The 25,301-nt window shown below is 41.3% G+C and overlaps 1 protein-coding gene across 1 annotated transcript in view; it reads right to left on the reverse strand.

The window, feature by feature from the left end:
• The window catches only part of LOC311038678 (NACHT, LRR and PYD domains-containing protein 12-like), a gene marked incomplete at both ends in the record, with an annotated part of 279,561 nt that overhangs the window by 117,674 nt on the left and 136,586 nt on the right, over window positions 1-25,301 (reverse strand). The gene's annotated exons all lie outside the window — the stretch shown is intronic.

Consider the following 25,301-nt stretch of genomic DNA (forward strand, 5'->3'; position numbering starts at 1 on the left):
AGGCCCACAAGAGAGTTGAGGCTGCCCAGGAGACCATGGCCGATTACCAGCAGACCATCAACAAGTACAGAGAGCTCACTGTCAGCCTGCAGGTGCATAGATCACTACACACATACACGTTGTACTACTATACTTACTTACCGCAACATTTTAGGATGGATTTTCGTTTTAAATGCATTTTTTCCCCCATGAGTGTTTTTTGCCGTTTGTAACCCTGAACCTATAACTCTAAATCCTAATTCTGACCCCAACCTGAATCTTTTCCTAATTGTAACCTTGGCTCTAAAAGTCTTTGTTAACAAATTCTCTTGTGGTGTTCAATCAAAGTAAAAGTACTAAAGTCTTGGTATCAAAATGTACTTAAAGTACCTAAAGTATAAGTACTAAAATGTTTGAAAATAGCTGATCTACAAGCTCACAACGCGTCGCAATGCGCATTGTAAGCTTGTAGATCAGCTATTTTCAAATAGACTATGTATAAAATAGGGCTAAAGTGGTTAATGTATGTTTTATAATGTAATAATTTATATCTGCAAAGTAACTAGTAACTCAAGTTTAAAATGATTGTAGTGGAGTAAAAGTACAATATTTTCCTCTGATCTGTAGTGGAGTAGAAGTCAAAGTATCGGAAATACTCCAGTTAAGTAAAAAATACCTAAAAAATATGTAATTGTGTTGCATCAAATGTCTATATAGTGGACAGCTGACTGAAAGGTGTCAATGGGGGAGTGATTAGAGGAGTGGCTAGGTTGAATAAATTACCCATTGTTCACGCCCATTACCTGGAGCTGAGAGGTGCTATAGAAGTGGAAATTCTTTAGGAGGGATTATCTCAGTTTGGACTATTATAGATAACAAGATTAAAATGGTCACATCTTCTTCAAATGTGTTCCAATTTCAATGAATGATACATCATAGGAAAGCTTATATTCTGTACTTCAACAATCCGTAATAAAATGAAACATGAAAAATGACTACTTGATGCCTAAAGCACTGTACCCGCTCACATATCATAAAATTAGGATAATCATTTCTGGATCCTAAAATTAGTACGATATTTATCAATTCCGATTCCTTCATTTTCATGGGTACCTGGCAGTTTGGATATGGTTCCTAACTTCTATACCCAACCTTGACTGTGTGTCTTCCAGGCCATCGAGATGGAACTGAGGAAGATGGAGGTGGGCCAGGCTAACCGCCAGGTGTCCCTCCTCACCGCCTTCATGCCTGAGTCCTTCCTCCGCCATTGAAGGAGACCACGACTGTATCCTGGTGCTGCTGCTCATTCCAAGGCTCATCTGCAAGGTGTGTGTGATCTGCAAAAAAACGAAAAAAATAGTCTGACCAATGCCACATGGGTTCGATCCTGATTTTGGAGAGTCCTAGACCACTAATGTTTGACCGATCTTTTGTAAAAAAAAGTATTTTAATGTATTTAACAACATAAGCCCTGTTCATACATTTTCAGAAATAGCCTATCTACAAGCTCACAATGTGTCGTGAGCTTGTAGATCGACTATTTTTGTTATTGTTTTGAAAACTTTTGTTAATGTTCACTTAAAATGACATGCCCAAATAGGGACACTCTGTTGAAAGTGGTAAAACATTGGGACACATCGGCTGCATAATTACAATACTGATCGTCGACAAATAAGTAAAACAATGGCCATATATCAGCCAACCGATGTATCGCTCAGGCTCTGCTTACCACCTGTTCCCAACATGTCCGTGTGTCATTTCCCCTGCAGGCGGAGTTGATCAGCAAGCAGGCCCAGGAGAAGTTTGACCTGAACGGTGACCCCCTGCAGGGAACCGCGATGAGGGGATCCCGTGGAGAGCAGCTCAGCTTCGCCTCAGGACTGGTCTACTCCCTGGGCCTGCTGCAGGCCACTCTGCACGAATATGGGAATGTTGTCATTGGAGAATACCCACCATGCTAAAACGTTATAACAAGATTCCAAATAAATTAAAAGATTCTGGTAATGCTCCATGTTGCTATCCAGAACTGAACACCTTTATTCCCAATGTATTGAACATCTTCAATAAAAATTCAGTCCAATGAGAGACAACTTTTCTCGCTCGTATTTCGTTTATAAGTTTTGTCCTCTGTTAACTACTTAAGCCCTACATACTTACCGTCATACCGTATGACGAATAGTGAAACTAGCAATTCTACAAACTCACTACAATCTGCTATTTTTGCTGCAAGTTCAAGTATTTATTTGCCATTTCAAAACAAGTTTGATAGGAAATTGTCTTGGTACTTCCTCTCACATACAAGACAGCACAATAAACAACATCACAAAAGACAAGAACAAAAAGAGACACAAGAAACAGAACCAAACCAGGACCAAGCTGCAGCTTTGGCACATGTATACAGTACAGACAGTAGAAGAAACTGCTTAGTGCAATTATGTAGCAATTTTTAAAGTGCATATTTAAAGTGCATACCGTCTAGTTTGTGTTTGTAGTGCAAGAGTGTCGTTAAGGTGCCTGACTGCTTGGAGGTATGTGCTGTCTCTAAAACGGGAGGTTCTACTCCCAATGCTGCCATATCTCCTACCTGATGGGAGGAGATTGATAAGGTAATGGGCTGGATGGGAATGGTCGGCTATGATTCTTTTTAGCCCTCTTCACCAATCTAGTGGGATAGAGTGATGACAGCGATGGAAGGCTCGAACCAATTATCCTAGCTGCCTGACGTGTAACCCTCTCCAACCGTGTCCTGTCCTGTGCGGTTGTATTGCCGTACCAGACAAGCATGGAAAAGGTGAGCACGCTCTCAATGACTGACCTATAGAAATGTATCATAGCTGTTTTACTGACCTTGAGCTTTCTAAGCTGCCGCAAGAAGTAGAGACGCTGGTGGGATTTACTGACCTTGAGGCTGGTGTTGAGTTCCCATGATAGGGATTTGTGGATGGTGGTTCCGAGGAACCGGAACGAGGAGACCCTCTCAACCTCTACTCCATTTATGGAGAGAGGAGGAAGGGAGGTTTTGTTCTTCCTCCTATAGTCAACAACCAACTCTTTGGTTTTTGAGATGTTAAGTATGAGATTATGGTTCTCACACCACCTCACCAGGTCATCTATCTCATTGCGATAGCCAGATTCATCACTGTTTGTGATTAGGCCTACCACAGAGGTGTTGACAAAAATATGTGTTGACAGAATATAGAAAAGGAGAAAGAACACAGCCCTGGGGGGCACCTGTGTTCAAAACCTTGGATTGTGAGATTAATTTGCCGACTCTGACAGCTTGTTTTCTGTCACTTAAAAAGTCATAAATCCATTTGCAAATGGATTGTTTAACACCCAGTTCCTGTAGGGTTTGGATCAACTTAACAGGAACGATGGTGTTAAACGCAGAACTGTAGTCGACAAATAAGATACGTGCATATACAGGCACAACCCTGGTTTCCAGATGTTGAAGGATAGAGTGCAAACACAAGGACACTGCATCGTCAACACTTCTATTTGCCCTATAGGCAAACTGATGGGAATCAAGTGAGATGCTGGACATTAATCTACACACTAGCCGCTCAAAAACCTTCATAATGACCGATGTTAAGGCAACAGGCCTATAATCATTAAGACAGGTGATGTTGTTATTCTTCTTTGGGACTGGGATGATCACTGCTGACTTAAAACAAGCAGGCACGATAGAGTGTAGCAAGGACTGGTTAAAGATGGAAGTGAGGACTGGTGCCAGCTGGTCGGCACAGTGTTTAAGGGTTTAAGGGTGGCAGGCGACACGCCGTCAGGCCCTGCTGCCTTTCTGGTGTTTTGCTGGCGGAGCAGAACTCTGACGTCATGTTCTGATACAGTGGGAGGTGTGTCCCCCTGCTCTTCCAAAAAGGAGGGGGGCTGATAAACTCCACCATCGAAACGACAGTAGAACTCATTGAGCCTCCCAGGGAGAGAGGGGTCACTGTCTAGAACATGGTGCTTGGTTTTATAATCAGTGATCGCCTGCAGCCCTTGCCAAACACCTCTGATGTCATTAGCTTGAAGTTTGTTTTCAAGTTTAGCTTTGTAGGAAGCTTTAGCCTTAAGCACGGCACGTTGGAATTCATATTTTAATGCTTTATATTGCACTAAATCCCCCTGCTTAAAAGCGACATGTTTCCTCCTACAAAGCACCCTCACTTCATTATTGAACCAGGGCTTGTCGTTGCCGTAAACAGTGACAGATGTAGTTGTAATACAGACATTCTCACAGAATTGAATATAGGAGGTAACAGTGTCAGTGTAGGTGTTAATATCCAGGGGTGCACATAACTGGTGCGCAGGTGCGCATGCGCACCCAAAATAAAAAATGCGCACCACATCAGGCGACGCGAGGCGCTTTTGCGCACCAACAGCTGGGACAGGAATTTACCAGCTTTTATTTTTTAGCAAAACTAAAAAATAAAAGCCTGGAGATCGAGGCTAGGAATTTACTTCCTGAAGCCACACTCACACAATCACTCTAAAGCACCCGTCGGCCCCATGTACAGCCATTAGGCACAGGGGTAGAGATATGACTCGCGTCGCCTCGCATCGCCTCTCATTGCCTCGCTGCGTGCACGCAGCCAGCAGCGGCTGTTAGAGGCACTCGTCACCGATGATGAACGCACCGTAATGGTGCAAAATATGCCGTGAACGTCCCAATCTGGCGGATAAAATCAGCGCAGCAGCACAGGGCACCAACCTTGGGGGCTTTATCTAACAGCGTGAGAAAAAAAAAACGGCGAAAATCGGCGTAATTTAGAAGCAGAGCGTCCTTTTTTTCTCGCCCCCCCCCGTCCCCCCCGTTGACAAAACTGTCCGGTGGGCACCGTGCTGAACCCCCCCCCCCCCCCCCCCGTTGACAAAACCGTCCGTGCTGAACCCCCCCCCCCCCCCCCCCCCCCCCCGTTGGCAAAACTGTCCGGGCTGACCCCCCCCCCCCCCCCGTTGACAAAACGGGACGGGCGCCATGCGCACCAAGTCACATGTCCAGGTGCTCTTCTGCGTACCAGACCTAAAAAGTTATGTGCACCCCTGTTAATATCATCCTGGTCAGACCAGAAGTCACTCCATACTGTGGAATCAAAGCAGTCCTGTAACATGTCTATTGCTTGAGGAGACCATTTCCTGATGTGTTTTATGGTTGGTTTTTCCACCCTCAGTTTCTGACGATACTTTGGGATCAGCAGGATTGTGATGTGGTCCGACTTACCAAGAGGGGCCCGCGCCACAGCATGATACGCCCCTGGAATGACAGAGTAACATTGGTCCAAAGTCTTATCCTCCCTCGTGGGAATGTGGATCTGAGGCTTGTATCTCGGTAGAGCCTTCTTTAGGGAGACGTGATTAAAGTCACCCAGACAAAACACCACTGCATCCGGGTTGGAATTCTCCACCTCCATGATGATATTATGCAGCTGTTGTGTCGCAGATGGAGCTGAGGCATCTGGTGGGATATAAACGACAGACAGGATGATAGAAGAGAACTCTCTCGGCCGATAGAAGGGCTTACACATGAGCATCAGACACTCCAACTCCGGTGTGCAGGTTCGTGACAGTATTTTAACGTCAGAACACCATCTCGTGTTGATATAACAACAAACACCGCCCCCGCATTGTTTGCGCGAGTCTACTTTGGAGCGGTCGGCTCGGTGTAGCGTGAAGCCAGCCTGTTGCACCGAGGAATCCGGAATCTCCTCATCCAGCCATGTTTCTGTGAGGCATATAGCTGCGGCGTCCTTATAGTCCCTCTGAGTACGGATGAGCATAGCAAGTTCTTCTGCAAGGGAAAGTGCGACATTGTATCATATTGGTCCCTGAATCTGAACAAAGCAAACGCACTACTGGTTTGAAAACACACTTAATGCGTTACTTTTGAGCGTCCTGTGTATCACAAAAACCTTAACGTTATCGGTCTCTCCACTCTCGCCACTTCTAACATTATCTGTCCTTCCATTGTCATGTCCTCCTCTCATCCAGGGCTATGAGTGGCTGCAGTGTGGAGGTGTTTAAGAGGATGGGCACGCTGTACTCTGAAATGAGCGTCCACGAGCGCTCTCTGGACTACTTCATCGACCTGCTGCACAAAGACCAGCTGGATGAGACCATTCAAGTGGAGCCACTCACCAAGGCCATCAAATACTACCAGGTAACAACAATACAGGACCTCTAGGCTGCCATCTAGCATTTAAAACATGCACACATTTGTGTGTGTGTGTGTGTGTGTGTGTGTGTGTGTGTCTCTCCATGGAAAAACGGTGCATGTGCCCGGTCTGCATTAATACGCATTCAACGTATTCATGCTTGTTACTTGTCTGTAAGTTACTCACTACTGTCACCCAACGTTTCCCCCCCTGAGAGAACATTTGGCAACAGTGGCAAGGAAAAAACTCTCCTTTTAACCACTTAAACCCTATACTTAGTTGACTGGATTCCCAAGAACTCTATTCTAGATCCACTCCTGTTTTCGCTCTACACTGAAATACATCGTCATCAAATGTTTGCCCCAGAATAGGGTTCATGTGGTTATTGGGAAGAAACCTTGGGCAGAACCAGGCTCTACAGGGTGGGCGCCCCTGAGATACAGGGGAATGGAGAGAGAGAATAAGTGCCTGGTGTGCATGGATTCAAGTTCTCGCCACGACAGATTTCAGTCATTTGTATTCCATAGAAGCCAGCATGTCCTCTATGGCATCATGTTGCGCACCTATGCTCTCAATGCGCCTGCGACTGTTTCACAAATCACACATTACGACTTGGTCATACAAACCTTTTTCAGTCGTGAGATTGTATTTTGCTTTAATCCATGGGTGTGTCTCAGTTCATCCAGAGTGGCCTGGACTGTGTGGCAGTGGCGTCGGCTCACCTGCGGGCCTTCCTGACCGCCGGTCAGGAGAGCTCCAGCCTCTGCATCCTGCTGAAGGACCTGGACACCTCCTGCTCCGACATCAGACAGTTCTGCAAGAAGATCCGTCGCCGCATGCCCGGAACGGACGTGATGGGAGCACCCGCCGCTGTCATGTTTGGACCACAGGTACACATACACCCATTCTACTGTCTGTACGGGTCAGTGATTCTCAAACCTTTGAATTTCAACGACCCCCCCCCCCCCCCTAATTTTTATGTGCACTAGGCCACAGACCCCCATTTGATGCAATTCATCTCTGGGGTCAATTCTTCATCTCTGGGAACCCCAATCTACCCTGTACAATATTTTTTCAATTAAACAAAAAGCTACTTTTTGATATAATCTTTCACTGATATATTTTTCACAATGACCATTCCACATACAGGTAAATGTTGTTTGACAACTTCTCTTAGAGTGTTTGCCCTTGACAACCGGGAATGTATTTCTTTGTGTACTTTTACAGTTAATAACAGGATTCCCACTGTCATGAATTTCCTGGATATATTTTGAAATGAGAAAAACTGTCTGCCAGGCCTGGAAAATGTTTGGAATTCATCAAATGTTTTGGAAGATGTTTGGATATACATAGTTTTTGGCTATTGATTTTGTTCATAAAAAACATGTCTAACATTTCATGAAATATGTAACATGGTAAAATGCAGTGCTGCGTGAGAGCTGCCTATTATACAGAACATCACGTAACAAAAATAATACATCTACAAGCTAAGAACAAACGTTGTTAGCTTGTAGATCTGTTATGTCATGTGACGCCTTTGCTCGAGGTCTGTCTTGGGGCATTGATGGAGTAAGAGCCTCATTATTGCCACCATACGATTGATATAGGCCTGGAAATAGGGTGAAAAAGTGATGGAAAAGTTTTGAAAATGACCAGGTAAAAATGTGTGGGAACCCTGACCAGTGCTTTAAAATATTACTGTCTATCCCTGTGTTTCCCCTCCCTTTTTTTTACTTCCACTTAGATGGTTGAAAAAATTCTGAAGGACAGACCTGGCGGAGAGAGGATCATTACCGAGTATGCTCGGACAAAAAGCCTAACGGATACCAGAAGACGCGACATGGTGAAGATATTGGTTGCACACATGGCAAGTGAACATGGGTATGTTGTCATCTAAAAATTATGCACCCAATACACAATTTTGGTTGTACTTGGTGCAGGCCAAAATCCTCCTTTTTGCAGAAGGCAGCGGCACAGCAATACTTTTGTTTGGATCTCATACGTGTGTGTGTGTGTGTGTGTGTGTGTGTGTGTGTGTGTGTGTGTGTGTGTGTGTGTGTGTGTGTGTGTGTGTGTGTGTGTGTGTGTGTGTGTGTGTGTGTACTTTAGGACGAGTCCTTCAAGGCGTGTTGAAGAGGACTATGCAAAGGGCATCTCTGCCTTATTCCCATACCTGGCCGATCCCCAGGGAAATTTGGGCTATGTAAGTACATAAAACACCAGTCTAACGCACATTTACACATGCTCATTAAAACCAAATGACACTTTTCCCCCCTCTTTTCTTCTTGTGTTTTAGGAACAGTATTACAGTCCAGTAGATGGGAGTGGGTTTCTGGCATGGCGAGTGAAATCACTTCAAAAAGAAGCATCAGAGGGACAAAAAAAAGAGTTCAGCCACTGACGGGTGTGTGATTTTGATTGTAGTTAGAATTTAAGGGGGAAGTCACACACACACACACACACACACACACACACACACACACACACACACACACACACACACACACACACACACACACACACACACACACACACACACACACACACACAGGAAGAACCAGTGCAACATGTCATGTTTCTCCCAGTCCACTGTCTAGCAACTGTGAAGATGGATCCTTATAGTAAATGTATATCACTGGAAAGTATTGCAGCAGTATATGTGTTTTTTTTTCCTTCTTTTTTTTTCTTGGACTGAGTGAGTAATACTTTTTGCAACACAGTGGACTGGTGCTGCTAATTTGAGGTTTCTTTTATTTAAATCACTTTTCTCTCTGCTGCTTTAATTTAAATCACATTTCTGGTTGGTTCCGTTGCCTTAATTTAAATCACCTTTCCTTTATTATCATTATTATTTTCATTTTCTTCTGTGTCTTATTAACCTAAAATTGTACAATCATCTATTATCTGTGTAGGTTTGACAGTAGAATATTTATACATCTTTTTTTTGCCGAATGACTGAGTGTATAATAATTCACTTAATTTATTTTAAATCACCTTTCTTTTATTATAATAATAACACACTTAATTTAATTTATATTACCTTTTATTATTATTATTATCTTCATTTTCTTCTGTGTCTTATTAATCTACATAAAATGGTACCATCATTTAACTACCTGTGTAGGTTTGACAGTAGAATATCTTTTTGTTTCTTTTCCTTTTTGCGGTAGATTGAGTGAATAATATGTAGCCACTTACACCAGAAACTTTTTTCAACAACGCTTTATTTTAAATCACTCTTCTGATCGGCTCCTTTGCTTTAATTAAATATATTTTCCTTTATTAGCATTATTATTATCACTTTCTACTGTGTTTTTTTTAATTTATATATAAAGTGTGCCAACATTTAGTATCTGTGGAGTTTTTTTCTTTTTTTACTCTCTTTGTTTGTCGGATGGCTGAGTGTGTGGGCCTAATATGTATCCACTTACACCAGAAACATTTTGTAACATAGTGCATTGGTTCTCAAAGTGGGGTCCGGGGACCCCCAGGGGTACTTGAGGCGGTTCCAGGGGGTCCCCAGCTAAATGATGAATAGTTAGGAACCACAAATGGAACCAAATGGACCCTAACGGGTCCATTTGGTTCCATTTACACTCTCAGAGTGAAATTAACATGATTTTACAATATAAATTGGGGTCCCAGCGATAGAAATGCCATTAAATGGGGGTCCGTAGCCTAATGCATGTCAAACTGGGGGTCCTTGAAATTAAAATGGTTGAGAATCACTGCTAGAGCTGTAAAAATCATCTCTTATGGGGGTCCCTGGCTTATCTTTTCAAATGGGGGTCCTAAAACCCCCATTTGACTAATGGGGGTTTTAGGACCCCCATTAGTGCTAAAAAATGTCAATTTGGGGGTCCTTGACATGAAAACGTTTGAGAGCCACTGACATAGTGGACTGGTACTGCTGCTAACTTGTTGTTTGGGGTCAGCCTCGTTGCTTTAATTCAAATTGCTTTAATTTAAAATGCTCCTTGCTGGGAGCCGCTGCTTTAAATTAAATTTCCTTTTCTTTTTCTATCATTATTATTATCACTTTTTTTCTGTGTTTATTAATCTACACATACATTCTGTCATTATTAATTATTTGTGTAGTTTGGACAATAGGCTTGAATAGTTCTTTGCCGACTGACTGAGTGAGTGACTGATATCTAACCACAAACACATCAGAAAATGTTTGGTGAAATACTGGACTGGCGCTTTAACTCGCCGTCTCTGATCGTCTTTGCTGTTTTAATTTAAATAATTTTTTCTTCATTATTATTAGACTACCGTCACTATGATTATTACCAGGTCTAGTATTACTTTTATCACTTCTTCTCTGCGTTTATCAATCTATAAATTAGGCCATTTTTTATTTTATTTTTTATAACCCCCTGCTGTGTACTTCTGACAGTGGAATATAGTATTTGACATCGTATCTCTATTAAAACAAAATATGCCTGTGAGGCTTCAATTTCCAGAAGCCTATATATGGCGAGGCGCTCATTATTAGAGCCGCTACATATTCGACATATAATAATAATCTTTATTTGTATAGCGCTTTTTAAAAACAAGTTTACAAAGTGCTTCACAACACAACCCACAACAGACAGTGTGGGGAAAAGTAATACAAAAAAACAAGACAGACAGTTCGTTTAACAAATACAACAGCAAAAAAAAGCAGAAAACAATAGAGGCCATACAATGGAGTCCTCAGATTGGTAAAGTGCTCTAGTTACACATATCGCCTTCTTAATTTAACACTAGCCTTCCCACTAAACCAGTGGTTTTCAACCAGTGGTCCGGGGACCACCAGCGGTCCTTGAGGGAGTTCCAGGGGGTCCCCAGCCAAATGATAGATAGGAACCAAATGGACCCTTATGGGTCTGTAACAACAAATGGAACCAAATGGACCCTAACGGGTCCATTTGGTTCCATTTGTACACTCTCAGAGTTACATTAACATTGATTTTATAATAAAAATTGGGGTCCCAGAGATAGAAATGGCATTAAATGGGGGTCTGTAGTAGCCTAATGCATGTTAAACTGGGTGTCCTTGCAATTAATATGGTTGAGAATCACTGCTAGAGCCATAAAAATCGTCTCTCATTGGGGGTCCCTGGCATATCCTTTCAAATGGGGGTCCCTGGGCTAATATTTGTCAATTTGGGGGTCCTTGACGCAAAAAAGGTTGAAAACCACTGCACTAAACTGTCAACCCAAGCAGACTCCAGATTTTCTGGATATTACTGCGTTTAGTTTCATTACTAAAGATATAGGCAGCAGGCTTAACTGGGGTGTTCAAGCTGGATGCGCTGCTGTTCATCATGTCACTATTGTTTATATTAATATTATCATTATTAGCTTTCCCTTCAATAAACACAAGAGCATCAGTTAGACGTTATGTTTCTCATTGCACTATATGTCCGCCTTTATTGTCCAACCCTAAAGTCACTCTAATACAAAGCTATGGTTTATATTATTATTATTATTAACATTATCACTTATTTTAAGTAACCACGGGTGTTTGAACTGGACGCAGCTACTGCTGCTGTTCATTACTATAGCCCTACTAGCCTACTACTACCAGTATTATTATTACCAATATTATTATTATCAGCAGTAACAGGCTAGTTTTCTTTTTTACTAAAACATGACTATACTGTAGACTTTGTTTTCCGTGACACTATCCCCGCAGCTAACGGCCACAGGGACAACTAAATATCTATCCATCACGTAGCTGGCTGAGGGAAACGTCTTCCATTTACAGTGGTTTTCAGGGTTTCTATGACGACAATCTGTCCAATCACGTCACCACACGGGCACTCCCAGCAATGGGAACTAAGGCTCATTCAAATGACTCCATACCAGTCTATGCTCCATACTGGGGTTTACAGCTTAAATTTGGATAGACAGTGCCACGCAGTGGACAGAATACTACATTGCACTTAAGGCTTATGTTTTAGCTTTGTAGAAGAGAGAAGTGGCTGCCTTTTAAACCTAGTTTGGTCTCCCTTTTTTTTTCTTCTCTCTTCTGCCGTATTACTATTATCTTTATTATTATTATTATTACTATTATTTAGTCCTTTTTATTTTATTTTCCTTTTGTAATACAGTCATCATTTGACTTCCTTCCCCCTTATGTATTAAAAGGGTGTTCATCTACTTTATAAGTAATAAAGAGTGCCGCGCTACCGAGTGCCGTGCTATGAGCTTGTAGATCTGCTATTTAAAAAAAAAAAAAAATCTTATAAAGCGAACAATAACTCAAATCTTTGCTTCTGGGGGTCCATGTAAGTGTCTTCTGGTCTGTGGAATGTAAAATAAGAGCACTGTTGGCCTATAACGTGCTGTTTTCACTAAAAATATAAAATAACAAGTGTTAAAGGTAGGGTAAGTGATTTTCTTTTGTTAAAATAAGTGTTAAATAGCTCTATATTCTGATAGTACTCATTGCTATAGACTGTTTGTTCAGTAACATGAGTCTCCATGTCTCTCCAGCTCTTTATTAAACAGAAAATGCCTTTTCAGGTCAGGATATCAGGATATAGAACTCAGGATAGAGATTAAACAAGTGAAATTGGAAGTGATGACACAAAGAAATGAGAATGTAAAATTGGAACTGGAACACTATAAAAATGAAGCTGATAGATGGGTACTCCTGATTGGCTGAAATGGTGTCACCTACCTGGAAATTTATTTTCTGTATATCAAAGAGCTGGAGAGACAGAGAGAGCCCTGTTACTGAACAAACACTTTATAGCAATGATTACTATCAGAATATAGAGCTTTAACCCATAACAAAACCCTTTTTGTTTTAACCAAAAAAATATCACTTACCCTACCTTTAGAGGGTTCCTGTCATCTGCATCAGGAGAGTTTCTATACTGCCTCAGCAGCAGGAACCTCAGCTGTAACACATACCAGCAAGTGTAAGTATTGAGCTGGAGACTTCTTCCATCTGTATACCCTTTGACTGAATTTTCCCACCTGGGGCTATCATCTGATGTATTTCACATTTCATCTCCCATAATGGGGTGTTTGGGTGAAAAGCATAGTTAAGTCACAATGTTTTGAATTTCTTTTCTTTTTTCTCGTGAGTAAAAAGTCATATAGTGAAGTTGAATTGAGTCCAAAGTAATGGGTAGTGTGGAAGAGAGCTGAAGAAGCGATAGGTAGGGTGGAACTGATGGAGTCAGGGGTGATTTGTGAAAGAAGGGTTCCAGCTAGAGTGAGAGGGAAGATGTGTACGGCTTGGAAATGGTGGCACTGATGAAAAGACAGGAGGCGGAACTAGAGGTGGCAAAATTGAGGATGCCAATGATTACATTGGAGGATTAGCCCAGGTTAGAAGGTTTTGGGATAAAGCAAGAGAGGCGAGGTTTGGATGTTTGTTTGGATATATACGGAGGAGGGATGAGAGGTATATTGGGAGAAGGATGCTGAAGATGGAGCTGCCAGGCAAGAGGAGAAGAGGTAGACCAAAGATGAAGTTTATGCATGCGGAGGGAGACGACATGCAGGTGGCTAGAGTGACCAAGGAAGATGCCGAAAACAGAAGCAGATGGAAACAGATGATGTGGCGCACCCTGATGGGAATTGGCCGGAAAAAAAGAAAGAAGTGAAAACAAGTATTTTTCATTGTATTTTGATTTGATCCACAGATTGCAGGAGTTTAGCCATCAGTTCGACAACATGACCTCACATCAGCAGCAAGTGGTCCTGACGGCACTAATAATCCCTTTCCTGTCCCGACCACAGTCAGGACTAACTGCAATCTATCTATCTATTTTTACAATCTATTAAAATGTTATATTTTTTACAGGAAATATATTGACTGTATTTCCAGACACCTTTCAATGCCTTAATGTTTCATTCTGATCTGTCCCCTTCAGACCGAGGCCGTGTGTCCAACAGCAGTGTTTACTGGTTGGAGAACAACTTTGGTGCATTCTCAGGTCTTGTGTCTGTCAGTGAATTCCTGAATCTAAACCCAGGCTTCTCCCCTGTAAGACTTTAAAGTTGTTACATTACATAACAATGATGAATTATTAACTCCAAGAGATAATTACTTTTTAAATATAAAATAAAGTCCAGTGGTGGTGATCACGTTTTTCTTGACTTTCTTTCCATCTAGCTGGAGGCTGTAAGGCTCCTGTCTCCAAAGCAGAGTGCAGAATTTGTGGTGTTGCCTCTTCTTCCTGAGAAAGACGTTGTCATCCACGCAGTGTTTGACTATCTGACCGAATCTCCAAAGGAGAGAGGATTGGCTGAGTTTGTGTCCCACCTTGTTATGTTCTCTGGAAACTTAAGGTAAAAACTGTGAAGTAATGATAGTAATATAAACGGTAACTATGCACATTTGGTTTAAAATCACAAACTCTTTTTGTCATTTTTCAGGGTGAAATTTCCTGCTTGTCGTACAAAATAATGTAAGTTATCTATCAGCATATTTTGTTTTTTGAAGACCAAGTAGAAATAATTTAAATCATTATTTTTGGCCTATGTTAACCCCAACTTGTTGGGTCTCAGTTTCACCAGACTGGACCTGGCCATGTTTACTCTTCCACCGAGTGTAGCATCATCCATCACATACAACAAGCTGACTTTGCTTCATCAAATTCCACCAGGTGAGATCTTCGACTGTATGTACCTGAGTTAAAAGTGATGTATCACTGTGCTGTTATGTTCACATGTTATTAGCAGTGGTTTTGTTTTTCCCATTGCATTTTTAAAATCAACAAAACGTTTTCTGTCTATACTTAGGCTGCATTATCTACAGTGGAGAGGTAGGTACCTGAAATGATATTCACATTTTAAAGTCTAATTGACTAAATGTCACCAAATTAAAAACATTTCACTCTTTCTTTCTTTCCCAAGTGCAATGTTACTTCAGCAAATGGTAAGTGTATAGTAGTTTTGATTCATTGTTACGAATTGTAATGTGATTTATTTTCATAATGAATTAATTAATTAATGTTTTCACAGAAACAGACATTTGTGTTGGAATTAACAGGTGAGTGTTGTGAGGCAATGCTTACAATATCTCAAATATATTTAATGAACAAACTTTTCGTTTTGCAACTCAAGAAACATTTGATATGTTTTCCTTTTCGGCTACCAAAGCACTGCACTACAGCTCCTCCTCAACAACGGACAGATGAATGGACGTTTTTGTGACTTTGGCATTGAAGAATACACGTGTGCTTCAGTAAGCCACTTAAGTCTCTCACATTGAACGCAACAGTTATCATTTTCCAATTTTTACTTCATTAAAGGTTTCCTGTTTTTTCTGTTCTGCTTTGTCCATTATCTCCACCCAGGTGTCCATGTTGACAGCACAGGATCTGGCAGCAGTGATGAAGTGTAACCAGTCCCCCAGCTCCACTGGTTCCAGACCAGTCTGGAAGCTGTTCCTCTCTAAGACCTCTGGGGTGTTGGATGCAGCTCTGGATCTTCTTGCCAACACGGTACAAAAAGTAGCTCTAACCAGACACTGAAAACAACTTTTATGGTGAAGACAGAATGAACAATCTCTAAAACGAATTAAAAGTAACACATCTGAATTCTGAAATTATTTAAATTTAAAGCTCATGTTTTTAATAATCTTAAAAAGATTTCCTAATGAAAAAAAAATGCTAATAAAAATTCCCTATTCACTGTCAGGCAAACAGTCTATCAAGATTTGAAAGAATATCTCTATTATAGAGCCAGAATCTTTATCTACTATTCCATACATTAAATATCCTCACGTAATATTAATGCAAATTTAATAATATTAAATATTGACCCATGTAATCCTTCTCCTAGTCCATGACCATGACTGGTCCATCAGCGTCTGTGGTTCTGGATGTGATTGGAGAGATGAGAGTGGCAATTCTGACTGCTGGATTTCCATAGACTTTTCTGTGCACCTTCATTCTTCCTGGGGGATGATTTTGATTTTGATGACTCCGTTGCCTTTTCTCTAGCTTCACCAATAAGCTAAGAAATAAGTATTTCTCATTCTGTGTTTGATTCACCAGTTTGAAGGAGTTTAGCCATCAGTTTGACAACATGACCTCACAGCAGCAGCATTTGGGCCTGAAGGAACTAATCCTCCCTTTCCTCTCCCGACCACAGCCAGGTACTGACTAACTGCAATATCTCAATAACAGTTTGGCTCTCATTTTCAAATGTATTTGCTAAATAAATATATTCCCATTCTATTCTCAATTAGAATGGGATATCTTTACTGGAAAATGTTTTGACTGGTATTTGCAGCCATTTTTCTGTTTGAATGCCTTAATACTTTGTTCTGATCTGTCCCCTACAACAGCAGTGCTTACTGGCTGCAGAACAACTTTGGGCCATTCTCAGCCCTTGTGTCTGTCAGAGAATTCCTGAATCTCAACCCAGGCTTCTCCCCTGTAAGACTTCATCGCTGCCACATAAAAAAAAAAACTCTAAAGAATGATTAGACCAAATAGTTACCTTATTATTATCAAATAAAATCCAGTGGTGGTGATAATCTTTTCTTGACTGTCTTTCTGTCCAGCTGGAGGCTGTAAGGCTCCTGTCTCCAAAGCAGAGTGCAGAACTTGTGGTGTTGCCTCTTCCTGCTGAGAAAGACGTTGTCATCAACGCAGTGTTTGACTCCCTGACTGCATCTCCAACTGGATTGGCTGAGTTTGTGTCCCACCTTGTTATGTTCTCTGGAACGGTAAAAAACATAAAGTAAAGATAATAGAAAATGTAACCATGCACATTAAGGTTTGAAATGACAACATATTTTTGCCACCTTTCAGGGAAACATTTCCTGCTCATCATACCAAATAATGTAAGTAGATCCATCAATATATAGTATTATGGTTTTTGAAGACAGGTAGATGTGATTTCATTCGTTATTATTGGCTGATGTTAACCCCTGACTTGTTGGGTCTCAGTTTCACCAGACTGGACCAGGCCATGCCTACTCTTCCTCAGAGTGTGGCATCATCCATCGCATACGTGAAGCTAACTTTAGCTCATCACGTTCCACCAGGTGAGATCTTCTATCTACATGACGTAAACATTGCCGTTACATTTACATTTTATTTGTATTGGTTATTTTGCTTTTCCATGGTGTTTTAGAAATGAACAAAATCCTAATATCTGCACTTTTCTTTTCTTAGGCTGCATCATATACAGTGGAGAGGTAGTTTTCAAATAATTGTAGTGGAGTAACAGTACAATATTTGCCTCTGAGATGTAAGTAAAAGTATAGACAATTGGAAATGCTCCAGTAAAGTAAAAGTACCTTCTAATTGAACTTAAGTACAGTACTTTAGTAAATGTACTTAGTTCCTTTACACCACTGGATATTTCATACCAGTGTATTGAAGGATATTTCTTTCTCTTCCACAGGGAAGTCATGTGGCTCTGCTGGGGAAATCTCCAACGGTCAGTTTGTGTACACCGGATCAAAGTTTGGAGACTCTGCTACAGGTGTCTGTGATGAAGGGTAAGAACATTATAAATATATATAATAAGAACTAGGGCTGGGAATCGATTAAAAACATTTATCAAATTAATTAGAGGCTTTGTAATGAATTAATCACAATTAATCACATTTTAATCGCATATCAATATTTTACTTGAGAACAGGGAAAGGCAATTTTTTCATACGTCTTTTAAGTACATGTAAAAAAATAAAAGGCTTAAAAATACTAAAAAGAAGGAAAAACGTTGCGACGCTGAGGAGCGTGTACAGAAGCAGCCTTCCCCCTCCATTGGCGCTCCCATATAATGGGAATTCAATACCCATATAACAATGAATTCAATACCCATACAACAATGAATTCAATACCCATATAACAATGAATTCAATACCCATATAACAATGAATTCAATACCCATACTTCTAGCTTCACATGTGTACTTTTTATAGAATGTCATATCAGAAGACCGAGCATCGCAGTGTAAAGAATAGTTCTACCCTTCCATTCAGAGCTCTGTCTTGAAGGAGCAATGTCTGTCCCGGATAGCGCAAGCTCTGAAGCTCATATCCACCTCTGACTGAAAGGAGCCTTGCCTTTAGGGACAGTGTGTCAATAGGATTAATCTGTTGATTCGTTCTATCTTTAATCGAGTGTTGATTCCAAGTTCCTTGGAATCTATAAGCGAATAATACTTCCCCTCCCTACCGGCGTCTATAAGGTTTATGTGGCATCACTGACTGTACTCTTGCCTTGAAGACGGTCCGTGTCCGCCGGGATATGGCTCTTGTCTGGAAGGGTATAACTATTCTCTATTCTCTACGCTGCAAGGGTCTGTCTTCTGATGTGACAATTCTATAAAAAGCGCAAATGTGACGCTAGACTTCTGGTCATTAAATTTGTGCAATTATAATGCTCGGAGGAGGTTGGCCCCCAGACGTGCGGCACGCAAGCCTTCCGAACTACCGGTGCCCACGAACCAGCCCCCAACTATGGGACAAATAGTACCACTGCCTAGTCTCGGAGGAGGTTGGCCCCCGGACGTGCGGCACGCAAGCCTACCGAACTACTGGTGCCCACGAACCAGCCCCCAACTATGGGTTAAATAGTACCACTGCCTAGTCTCGGAGGAGGTTGGCCCCCGGACGTGCGGCACGCAAGCCTACCGAACTACTGGTGCCCACGAACCAGCCCCCAACTATGGGTTAAATAGTACCACTGCCTAGTCTCGGAGGAGGTTGGCCCCCGGACGTGCGGCACGCAAGCCTACCGAACTACTGGTGCCCACGAACCAGCCCCCAACTATGGGACAAATAGTACCACTGCCTAGTCTCGGAGGAGGTTGGCCCCCGGACGTGCGGCACGCAAGCCTACCGAACTACTGGTGCCCACGAACCAGCCCCCAACTATGGGACAAATAGTACCACTGCCTAGTCTCGGAGGAGGTTGGCTCCCGGACGTGCGGCACGCAAGCCTACCGAACTACTGGTGCCCACGAACCAGCCCCCAACTATGGGTTAAATAGTACCACTGCCTAGTCTCGGAGGATGTTGGCCCCCGGACGTGCGGCACGCAAGCCTACCGAACTACTGGTGCCCCAGCTGCACTGGTTCCAGACCAGTCTGGAAGCTGTTCCTCTCCAAGGCCTCTGGGGTGTTGGATGCAGCTCTTGATCTTCTAGCCAACACGGTACAAAAACTAGATCTAACCAGACACTGAAATAAACTGAAACTAAACTGCTAAGTGTTATGGCAAAGATAGAATGACCAATCACTGAAACTAATTAAAATGAACAATGATGACTGAGTTAGTACATCTCAGACCTACACATAATTACAGTCTATGTTTATAATTAGTAATTATAAAATGCACCAATGCAAAATAAAAATAAAAAAATAATTATTTCTGCCCAGAAGCTGTTATTTGTCCACATAAAGTCCACCCAGGTTTGGAATGAAAGTTCTCTATTGTAGAGCGAAAAGCCCTGTCCACTATTCTTTACACCAAATGAGCTCACACGTAATGCACATTTAAATGAAATATTGACCCATGTAATCCTTCCCCTAGTCCATGACGATGACTGGTCCATCGGCGTCTGCGGTTCTGGATGTGATTGGAGAGCTGAGAGTGTCGATTCTGACTGATGAACAGTTGAGGGACAGTGATGTCATTGGGAAGTGGTTCTCTGGACGTTTGAGAGGGTTCGTGTCATCTGCATCAGGAGAGTTTCTATACTGCCTCAGCAGCAGGAACCTCAGCTGTAACACATACCAGCAAGTGTAAGTATTGAGCTGGAGACTTCGGTCATCTGTATACCCTTTGACTGAATTTTCCCACCTGGGGCTATCATCTTTATGTGGATGTATTTCACATTTCATCTCCCATAATGGGGTGTTTGGGTGAAAAGCATAGTTAAGTCACAATGTTTTCAATTTATTTTCTTTTTTCTCGTGAGTAAAAAGTCATATAGTGAAGTTGAATTGAGTCCAAAGTAATGGGTAGTGTGGAAGAGAGCTGAAGAAGCGATAGGTAGGGTGGAACTGATGGAGTCAGGGGTGATTTGTGAGAGAAGGGTTCCAGCTAGAGTGAGAGGGAAGATGTGTACGGCTTGGAAATGGTGGCACTGATGAAAAGACAGGAGGCGGAACTAGAGGTGGCAAAATTGAGGATGCCAATGATTACATTGGAGGATTAGCCCAGGTTAGAAGGTTTTGGGATAAAGCAAGAGAGGCGAGGTTTGGATGTTTGTTTGGATATGTACGGAGGAGGGATGAGAGGTATATTGGGAGAAGGATGCTGAAGATGGAGCTGCCAGGCAAGAGGAGAAGAGGTAGACCAAAGATGAAGTTTATGAATGCGGAGGGAGACGACATGCAGGTGGCTAGAGTGACCAAGGAAGATGCCGAAAACAGAAGCAGATGGAAACAGATGATGTGGCGCACCCTGATGGGAATTGGCCGGAAAAAAAAGAAAGAAGTGAAAACAAGTATTTTTCATTGTATTTTGATTTGATCCACAGATTGCAGGAGTTTAGCCATCAGTTCGACAACATGACCTCACATCAGCAGCAAGTGGTCCTGACGGCACTAATAATCCCTTTCCTGTCCCGACCACAGTCAGGACTAACTGCAATCTATCTATCTATTTTTACAATCTATTAAAATGTTATATTTTTTACAGGAAATATATTGACTGTATTTCCAGACACCTTTCAATGCCTTAATGTTTCATTCTGATCTGTCCCCTTCAGACCGAGGCCGTGTGTCCAACAGCAGTGTTTACTGGTTGGAGAACAACTTTGGTGCATTCTCAGGTCTTGTGTCTGTCAGTGAATTCCTGAATCTAAACCCAGGCTTCTCCCCTGTAAGACTTTAAAGTTGTTACATTACAAAACAATGATGAATTATTAACTCCAAGAGATAATTACTTTTTAAATATAAAATAAAGTCCAGTGGTGGTGATCACGTTTTTCTTGACTTTCTTTCCATCTAGCTGGAGGCTGTAAGGCTCCTGTCTCCAAAGCAGAGTGCAGAATTTGTGGTGTTGCCTCTTCTTCCTGAGAAAGACGTTGTCATCCACGCAGTGTTTGACTATCTGACCGAATCTCCAAAGGAGAGAGGATTGGCCGAGTTTGTGTCCCACCTTGTTATGTTCTCTGGAAAGGTAAAAACTGTGAAGTAATGATAGTAATATAAACGGTAACTATGCACATTTGGTTTAAAATCACAACCTCTTTTTGTCATTTTTCAGGGTGAAATTTCCTGCTTGTCGTACAAAATAATGTAAGTTATCTATCAGTATATTTTGTTTTTTGAAGACCAAGTAGAAATAATTTAAATCATTATTTTTGGCCTATGTTAACCCCAACTTGTTGGGTCTCAGTTTCACCAGACTGGACCTGGCCATGTTTACTCTTCCACCGAGTGTAGCATCATCCATCACATACAACAAGCTGACTTTGCTTCATCAAATTCCACCAGGTGAGATCTTCGACTGTATGTACCTGAGTTAAAAGTGATGTATCACTGTGCTGTTATGTTCACATGTTATTAGCAGTGGTTATGTTTTTCCCATTGCATTTTTAAAATCAACAAAACTTTTTCTGTCTATACTTAGGCTGCATTATCTACAGTGGAGAGGTAGGTACCTGAAATGATATTCACATTTTAAAGTCTAATTGACTAAATGTCACCAAATTAAAAACATTTCACTCTTTCTTTCTTTCCCAAGTGCAATGTTACTTCAGCAAATGGTAAGTGTATAGTAGTTTTGATTCATTGTTACGAATTGTAATGTGATTTATTTTCATAATGAATTAATTAATTAATGTTTTCACAGAAACAGACATTTGTGTTGGAATTAACAGGTGAGTGTTCTGAGGCAATGCTTACAATATCTCAAATATATTTAATGAACAAACTTTTCATTTTGCAACTCAAGAAACATTTGATATGTTTTCCTTTTCGGCTACCAAAGCACTGCACTACAGCTCCTCCTCAACAACGGACAGATGAATGGACGTTTTTGTGACTTTGGCATTGAAGAATACACGTGTGCTTCAGTAAGCCACTTAAGTCTCTCACATTGAACGCAACAGTTATCATTTTCCAATTTTTACTTCATTAAAGGTTTCCTGTTTTTTTCTGTTCTGCTTTGTCCATTATCTCCACCCAGGTGTCCATGTTGACAGCACAGGATCTGGCAGCAGTTATGAAGTGTAACCAGTCCCCCAGCTCCACTGGTTCCAGACCAGTCTGGAAGCTTTTCCTCTCTAAGACCTCTGGGGTTTTGGATGCAGCTCTGGATCTTCTTGCCAACACGGTACAAAAAGTAGCTCTAACCAGACACTGAAAACAACTTTTATGGTGAAGACAGAATGAACAATCTCTAAAACGAATTAAAAGTAACACATCTGAATTCTGAAATTATTTAAATTTAAAGCTCATGTTTTTAATAATCTTAAAAAGATTTCCTAATGAAAAAAAAATGCTAATAAAAATTCCCTATTCACTGTCAGGCAAACAGTTTATCAAGATTTGAAAGAATATCTCTATTATAGAGCCAGAATCTTTATCTACTATTCCATACATTAAATATCCTCACGTAATATTAATGCAAATTTAATAATATTAAATATTGACCCATGTAATCCTTCTCCTAGTCCATGACCATGACTGGTCCATCAGCGTCTGTGGTTCTGGATGTGATTGGAGAGATGAGAGTGGCAATTCTGACTGCTGGATTTCCATAGACTTTTCTGTGCACCTTCATTCTTCCTGGGGGATGATTTTGATTTTGATGACTCCGTTGCCTTTTCTCTAGCTTCACCAATAAGCTAAGAAATAAGTATTTCTCATTCTGTGTTTGATTCACCAGTTTGAAGGAGTTTAGCCATCAGTTTGACAACATGACCTCACAGCAGCAGCATTTGGGCCTGAAGGAACTAATCCTCCCTTTCCTCTCCCGACCACAGCCAGGTACTGACTAACTGCAATATCTCAATAACAGTTTGGCTCTCATTTTCAAATGTATTTGCTAAATAAATATATTCCCATTCTATTCTCAATTAGAATGGGATATCTTTACTAGAAAATGTTTTGACTGGTATTTGCAGCCATTTTTCTGTTTGAATGCCTTAATACTTTGTTCTGATCTGTCCCCTACAACAGCAGTGCTTACTGGCTGCAGAACAACTTTGGGCCATTCTCAGCCCTTGTGTCTGTCAGAGAATTCCTGAATCTCAACCCAGGCTTCTCCCCTGTAAGACTTCATCGCTGCCACATAAAAAAAACTTCTAAAGAATGATTAGACCAAATAGTTACCTTATTATTATCAAATAAAATCCAGTGGTGGTGATAATCTTTTCTTGACTGTCTTTCTGTCCAGCTGGAGGCTGTAAGGCTCCTGTCTCCAAAGCAGAGTGCAGAACTTGTGGTGTTGCCTCTTCCTGCTGAGAAAGACGTTGTCATCAACGCAGTGTTTGACTCCCTGACTGCATCTCCAACTGGATTGGCTGAGTTTGTGTCCCACCTTGTTATGTTCTCTGGAACGGTAAAAAACATAAAGTAAAGATAATAGAAAATGTAACCATGCACATTAAGGTTTGAAATGACAACATATTTTTGCCACTTTTCAGGGAAACATTTCCTGCTCATCATACCAAATAATGTAAGTAGATCCATCAATATATAGTATTATGGTTTTTGAGGACAGGTAGATGTGATTTCATTCGTTATTATTGGCTGATGTTAACCCCTGACTTGTTGGGTCTCAGTTTCACCAGACTGGACCAGGCCATGCCTACTCTTCCTCAGAGTGTGGCATCATCCATCGCATACGTGAAGCTAACTTTAGCTCTCATTTAGAAATGAACAAATCCTAATATCTGCACTTTTCTTTTCTTAGGCTGCATCATATACAGTGGAGAGGTAGTTTTCAAATAATTGTAGTGGAGTAACAGTACAATATTTGCCTCTGAGATGTAAGTAAAAGTATAGACAATTGGAAATACTCCAGTAAAGTAAAAGTACCTTCTAATTGTTCTTAAGTACAGTACTTTAGTAAATGTACTTAGTTACTTTACACCACTGGATATTTCATACCAGTGTATTGAAGGATATTTCTTTCTCTTCCACAGGGAAGTCATGTGGCTCTGCTGGGGAAATCTCCAACGGTCAGTTTGTGTACACCGGATCAAAGTTTGGAGACTCTGCTACAGGTGTCTGTGATGAAGGGTAAGAACATTATAAATATATATAATAAGAATTAGGGCTGGGACTCGATTAAAAACATTTATCAAATTAATTAGAGGCTTTGTAATGAATTAATCGAAATGAATCACATTTTAATCGCATATCAATATTTTACTTGAAAACAGGGAAAGGCAATTTTTTCATACGTCTTTTAAGTACATGTAAAAAAATAAAAGGCTTAAAAATACTAAAAAGAAGGAAAAACGTTGCGACGCTGAGGAGCGTGTACAGAAGCAGCCTTCCCCCTCCATTGGCGCTCCCATATAATGGGAATTCAATACCCATATAACAATGAATTCAATACCCATATAACAATGAATTCAATACCCATATAACAATGAATTCAATACCCATACTTCTAGCTTCACATGTGTACTTTTTATAGAATGTCATATCAGAAGACCGAGCATCGCAGTGTAAAGAATAGTTCTACCCTTCCATTCAGAGCTCTGTCTTGAAGGAGCAATGTCTGTCCCGGATAGCGCAAGCTCTGAAGCTCATATCCACCTCTGACTGAAAGGAGCCTTGCCTTTAGGGACAGTGTGTCAATAGGATTAATCTGTTGATTCGTTCTATCTTTAATCGAGTGTTGATTCCAAGTTCCTTGGAATCTATAAGCGAATAATACTTCCCCTCCCTACCGGCGTCTATAAGGTTTATGTGGCATCACTGACTGTACTCTTGCCTTGAAGACGGTCCGTGTCCGCCGGGATATGGCTCTTGTCTGGAAGGGTATAACTATTCTCTATTCTCTACGCTGCAAGGGTCTGTCTTCTGATGTGACAATTCTATAAAAAGCGCAAATGTGACGCTAGACTTCTGGTCATTAAATTTGTGCAATTATAATGCTCGGAGGAGGTTGGCCCCCAGACGAACCAGCCCCCAACTATGGGACAAATAGTACCACTGCCTAGTCTCGGAGGAGGTTGACCCCCGGACGTGCGGCACGCAAGCCTACCGAACTACTGGTGCCC

This window comes from Gymnoscopelus microlampas, assembly GCF_963454915.1.
Source record: "Gymnoscopelus microlampas genome assembly, chromosome: 22".
NCBI lineage: Eukaryota > Metazoa > Chordata > Actinopteri > Myctophiformes > Myctophidae > Gymnoscopelus > Gymnoscopelus microlampas.